Here is a 6,921-nt window from a genome sequence, read left to right as displayed (position 1 = left end):
CACACACACACACACACACACACACACACACACACATATATATATATATATACAGACTGAGAGGTCATTTTGTTTTTGTTTTGTTTTTCTATTCTTTAATTTTTATGATAGGTAAGCTGGTATTGGAATTTTAAAATATATATATATACAATTACTGTTTGTGTGAGTGATTCTGATAATAATCCAGAGTGTTCGTAGCTAAACAAAATATTTTCTAATCTCTATTGTGTTGCATCTTATGTGGTTTGAATAAGTTTTCTTTTATAATGCTACTCCACATACCCAGTTACTCAGGTTTTTTTTTTTTGCAACATAAAGGTTATATATATATTTTCGATGTTGGTGTTTAATGACAATAAAATTATCAGGTGTACGCTCAAAAACCATTTTGTTTCGGACGTGTTTATTTCTTTTCTAGATATAATCGTCACGCAGCATGCTATTTTGAAAGTCATATTTATATGTATTGTATACGATTTCTTAAGTTCAATATGTCTTTACTGACTGGCCAATACTTGTACGTACCCCCCCCCCCCTACACATTTGTAGAATGTTGAACTTGTTGGAATATGAAAAGGGAACACCTTTATCAGTGACCTATTCTTGGATCTGTTATTCAAATAAATATGACATGAGCTGGATTAATACAAATTGACAGAGGGTACGTCTATAACTAGGACAAAATGTGGTTGATTACAGGTGGTGACAGACTGATAAAAAAGATAGAAAAGAAAATTGGTTAGGCTTGTAAAGAGCAAAACACGTAAGATCTTGATTCTTGTAATGATGGCCTGAATTGAATTGGATTATTTTTACAAGGATTTAGTCCTTTCTTTCCTACAGAAACTCGAATAATATTCAGAGTGTATTTGAAATAATTTGCTGACTATACCTACAAGACAGTGCTGCATTTCTACCCTGTTGGACAAGAACTCATACAGAATAATAATATAACGATCCACACGCTCCTTAGCTGATTCAAAGATCACCACAGTGACGCCAGTCATCATCATATTTGGTCAACAAAATCACCCGATATGAATCAGGTTGAGAATCTTTGTGGCGAACTTTAACATCACATTCGTCACTTCAGTTCTCTGGCGACACTTGTGAACCGATAATTGCAGATCATGATTCACAGGTTGACACATCCCAATATATTGTGGAGCTTGTGAAACAGTGAGTCAAGTTTAATATCACAGCCAAATTGGCCAAACCCAAAACTAAGTGGAGACCCTAATACAGTGTACAATTGATCTATTTGTATAAATTAGCTGGGATACTATAGTTACGCAGACATTTTTTTTATTGACGAGGATATCGAGAGTCTTAACGAAAGTATCGACAACATTTGGTTGGTTATCAGAAAAAAAAAAAGAGCTGAAAAATATTCTGGAATTTCCTATCTAGCTCAGCATAAACCATATCTAGGGTTAAGAATGTCCAGCGTGTGATTGAGCATACAGTAAAGTTTGTTCTTGTTTAACCAGTAAAATCTACCCGAATTCATCCTTTGTACAATTTCTGCTTGAATCTACTTTTTATATACGATTAACATATAAAATTTACATAAGATTCTTTAAACCTTACGTGATCAACCAATACAATAGAAAAGCCTCAGAAAAGGAATTTCTACTTCTATTTTAAATATATATATATAGAAATGTCGAAAGCATTTCTCCCACTTTCGTCAATGTATTATTGGAGTTAATAGAAATTCTCAACCATTATTGCGATCGCGGGTTGACATTGTTGTACAACTCTGGATTTCAGAGCTGGTGAACGGTGTTCGAATCCGTGCGATACTACAAGAATATTCCGTGCATCTTATGCTGTGGATGAGTTATAAGAGAGATAGCCCATCCTTTAGCAGGAAGAGTGGATGGTTGTGTGTTGCTAATTGGTTGCATACCCTCCGATTAGTACTTAAAAATTAGAGACAGTGGCAAATAACCTCAATAGCTTTGCCATAAATATAAAATACAACCTTTGTTACAATCGCAAAAACCACACTGTTTTCAGACTTTTTTGCAAGGCTAATCAAATTGTTTAATTACTAACCATTATTATCAAAGCTACTTCATATTGCTTATACACTGGGTTATGAATATTAAACTATTCACATATTTCAATGTTAATAGTCTTTACATTATAACGATAAAGTTTTTCAGAGAAACATAAGATGAGATCTTTGACATTTCCATGTCTCCTAGTGATTCAGAATTTGATGGCTGATATAACGCTAAAAAACTCGGGTTTCAATCCACGTGATGAGCAAAGTACAGATAGACCATTTAGTAACATTGAGTTCAAACACAATCAAACATTTCTATGTAAATACTTTTTCCCCCAAACGATCATAATCCCAATTAGTTTGGGATCGGCTGTTACTTTTTGTGAGTCAAGAATTTTTATATCTTGGTGGCTGGCCTATCAGGCAACCATATAGCATGTTCGGTGATGGGGATTCGAACTCGAGACCCACAGGTTGCGAGTCGAGCGCCCTAATCACCAGGGCTTGTAAATATAATAAAAGTAAATTTACAGTATTCTCTTGCTGAGATTTTACTACACTGACTATCATAAGTTTTCTGCTCTGAAATATCACATATTATTTTGAATATCGGAAGATCTTGAACAAGAAGAAGAAATCATCATTGAGCATATTCAATAAAATTTGGGTTTTAACAAGGCTTCAAATAGGATATTTATAATCTTTCAATTCTTTCAATTAGTATAATATGTCTTTGATCAGGTATTTTTTTTTAAGAATTTAAAATATCACTCACTGAAGTACATATTTAAACTTGCACGTGTCGTACTGGAAGTTTCGGTCTTCGGTCTCACTGCAGTCATGATCCCAAAACTGCCATTAAAGGTACTATTGCAGCAAGGTAAAGAAAACAAAACGCAAAAGGCCTAACTTCCAGAACATACAAATAGCTAGGTTTTCATATTTTGATTAATACGTTAATATACCTCCACATGGTTAATCCTTTATAAGTGGCAGATCATCCTTTCCACCTTAATACTATTAATTGGAAAACTTTGAGGTCTTTACATACACAAGTTACAGTTTTTTAAATCCAGATGATACGAGATGTTTTATTAAATATTATGCCCTTATATTTTTAGAATGTTTTTCTTTGGTTTTACATAGGACTTATAGAATATTAGAAAATTCCGACCAATATTTTTTTAAAATTTTTGAGCTTCAAGTAAATGTTAAGTATCATAAAAAATATAGATGTGATGAAACCGAAAATGGCAGTAAAAAAAGATGTATAAAAATATATTTTTTTAAACTTGGGTTAAATATGATATAAAGCCGGAATGTTTAGTGTTACTACTGAATTATCGACCAGAAGGAGTGATAACGGAAGAACATGGTATAATGTTTTACGTGCAATACCAAAATAACATTTTGCATGCTATAAATCACGTGAGACGAGGTATTTGTATTCAAGATGTATCTATTGTAGATAATATTACCAAAAATATCATTTGTATCTATAAAACATTGGTCACGTTTCAGAGAAGTTGATTTCAATTTTAGCCAACATAGCCGTAAAGTCGAGGAGGAGCTGGAAACTAAAGATACTTTTCAATTATCGAGATGATAACTCCGTCCACAATGGCCTTAATAAAAGTTTTACATTAAGCACCACGTGGTCTATTACGAAAACCGCACTGGAGATTAGGAAATAAAAGTTGTGGGAATAACGCCGAGCTAGGATTCCTGTTCAGGAATGGATACAAGATATGAGCCCTTGGATAGTAGTCACACTAATACAAATTGCGTGATACGTGTGGAATGATCTTAACTACAGAGTAAAAGAGGCGCAAGTGCTTCACAATTACATCAAGAAGTCCGTGGACTTCAATTATCTTAACAAAAACCGTTAGATTCACAAACATAAAATTTATAAATAGAACTTATAATACGTAATAAAGTTTATACATTTAGCCATAAACATGTAAAATAAACCCATATTTAAATCTCTTTTCGTCTAATTTTAAAAGGTGAAGCTGGTAAAGTTAAAGTGTTCAAATAGAGACAAGGTGGTTAATTAGTGTTATCTTACCATACTCAACACTTCACCAACGCACTTCAATAAAAATTACTTTAAGTACAAGACACTCCCAAGTTTCCACAAAACAATTTTAGAAACTAAAGTAAAATTATATGCTAATTTATGTCTACAGAGTAGAAGAAAAGGGTGTCAGTATATTTTATATTTTTGTTATAAACGAGAAAGGTATTGTAAATTATTTAATTGACATGAAACTATTTTCAATAAGTAAGAAATACATGGATGCTAGTTTTCAGTTTTAAACTAATCTAATGACTTATCATTTGGGCCTTAGTGTAAGCATTGGCTGATTAGCTTTAGATTTGATGTTTCTTTGGACAAAATCGTTCACATATAGTGTTTGATAATTACTATTTATAAATATTTGTGATTCAAATCCCTTTATGGTTTGATATATGCTCAGAAGTTTAGTTTAATAGTTGAACACTGCATGATATCATGAGAGGTCATTCCTTTTCTTCAGGCTGTGAAGGTAAGTAATGACCTATCAATTAAACAGCTTTTGCTAGCTTAATGAGTACAAAACAGTGAATTGATATCAAAAGTTAGTAGCCTTGTGTGAGATCTAAATATCAACGTTCGTGTCTGTTCGGTCTCTGTGAAACTAAGCTTCAATGTAAATATAACAAAAGACTGAAAAGAATCAATAAACAATGAAATAATGCATTTATATTCTCCAGTAACATAATGTTCGTATAGCTCCCTAGAAGCAGATCTGGTTTATAAATTTCCTTGACTTTCTACCCAAGTTAGTGTTCATTTCATTTAAGGAAAATCGCTATCAGTAAATCAACCTATATGGCCTTCAATCAATGATTAAATGTTTTCTTCTAGTTACCCTTGATTTACTGGAACCTAAAAATCTGAAATAAAACATAAAACTAGTTCAGAAATACTTCTAATAAAAAAAAGAGCAAAAAAATCGCAACTGGAATACCCGCCTTGTTTTACACCTTTCTTTTTTTTCAGAACAATTGAAATATAGTACTTTGCGCACTTATGAGTTGACGTATTAGAATGAGCTCCATCTATATAGATGCTGTTAGTCATGGTCAGAAAACAAATACTCAACTGCTTTCTTTAGTTGCCGCACTGTAAATGGGTAGACTACTTAAAGGTGGCCGAAAATGACTATTGGTTTGCATTATTTTTTTAAGATAAAAAAAACACAAGTAACGTGACTACACCTATTTTTTGTTTTATGAATATTGTTTCGTTTTTTGTTAATGACAAGCAGTAAGTAATTTAATATTCAACGTTGAGGCCTATGAAATTATACCCACATTGCCACAAAACTGCAAGATTAAAATGAAAAAAAAATCCGTTCGATATCCAACAAAGGAGCATTAGTAAATTGTTTTCTGCTTAAAGACCAACAAAAAAAAAATCAGAATGCTTAGAAATTTTCCTTATTCAATCCGAGAAATAGTTCTCCCAGTTTCTGAGCAACTTACTGATCGAAGCAACGCACCAAACGTGCCAATGAAGTTCTTTCATTTACTTTCTTGCTGGCTTCCAATAGAGTTTAAATGACTGTTCGGTCCTTATCTCTAAACACTGCAATTTCTACGGTAAGTTGGGGACATATCAGTACTGGCCAGCATTACTTTCTGTTTGGAGAAGACTGCAGGGCAAGAAAATCCGACTAGTACTACGCTGATTGGCTCGCTGAGAGCTTCACGCTTAGTAACCGATGCCACAGAACCGAAGATACAAGAGGCCACAGCAGCGAAATTCATAATGGGATTTCGAGTTATCAGTAGAAGAAACGAAATGCAGCATACATTATTTTCTGGTTAGAAGAAGGCTCCTCTTGTACAAAACATTATTACTTTTAATGAAGAGTAATTTCTTAACTCCATTAAAATACTCCATAAAGATGGTTCACATTAGAAGCCTTGGTGATGGGATGTATCAACGGTCTTATAGCTTATTTTTTGATTTTATAGATATCCGACATAGAGAGATATAGGAAAAATGTGATCGTATATTTGGCTCAGTTTTTACTGTAAACCACGTATTTACTTATTGCAGATTAAATACAAGTAAAAAAAAAGTAACTTTTACATGAAATATGCCCTTAACAATATCCTGTTAACTCTTACTAAAGTTCCAAATATTAGATTATTGATAAAATCTACTAATGAAAAAACATTATTTCAAAATGTATTATGAACTTAGTATGACTGACATAGGAGATATGTATTTTTTTTACTAAACGAGTTTCTTAAGTTGTTTATTTATTTTCCAAATTTGTTCACTTGTATATTGTTGAAATCATATAACTAATCAGTGTGCTAAATGTTATTTCTTTACACAGTATTTATATGTGGTTATAGAGTGGGGGTTCGAGTGACTACTCTACTAATATAATGTAACCTCACCCTTTGACTTAGTAACTTCTACTGTTTTTGGTTTAATATTCTCATCTGGGTTTCTTGATGCTTAGTGCAATTTGTCTCCACTGTTATTTTTTTGTTTGTGGTCAAGCACAAAACTACACAATGGGCTATTTGTACTCTGCCCATCGCAGGTATCAAAAGCCGATTTTTAGAGTAAGAAACCTCAGTTTTACCGTTGAGCCAGAGGAGGAACTGTTATTTGAAAATCTCTTCTTATTCTAACCTTGCCAAGTAACCCTTCGTGATGATACTAAGACGTTCTATAAAGTTGACATTTGAGGTTTTCCATTCATAATCGACACGCCATGGCCAGGTGGTTAGGACGCTCGACTCGCAATCTGAGGGTCGCGGGTTCGAATCTCCGTTCCACCAAACGTACTCGCCATTTCAGCCGCAGGGGCGTTATAATGTGACGGTGAATCCCA

This window comes from Limulus polyphemus, unplaced genomic scaffold, assembly GCF_000517525.1.
Source record: "Limulus polyphemus unplaced genomic scaffold, Limulus_polyphemus-2.1.2 Scaffold2, whole genome shotgun sequence".
NCBI classification, from domain to species: domain Eukaryota; kingdom Metazoa; phylum Arthropoda; class Merostomata; order Xiphosura; family Limulidae; genus Limulus; species Limulus polyphemus.
This window is presented reverse-complemented; position numbering follows the sequence as displayed.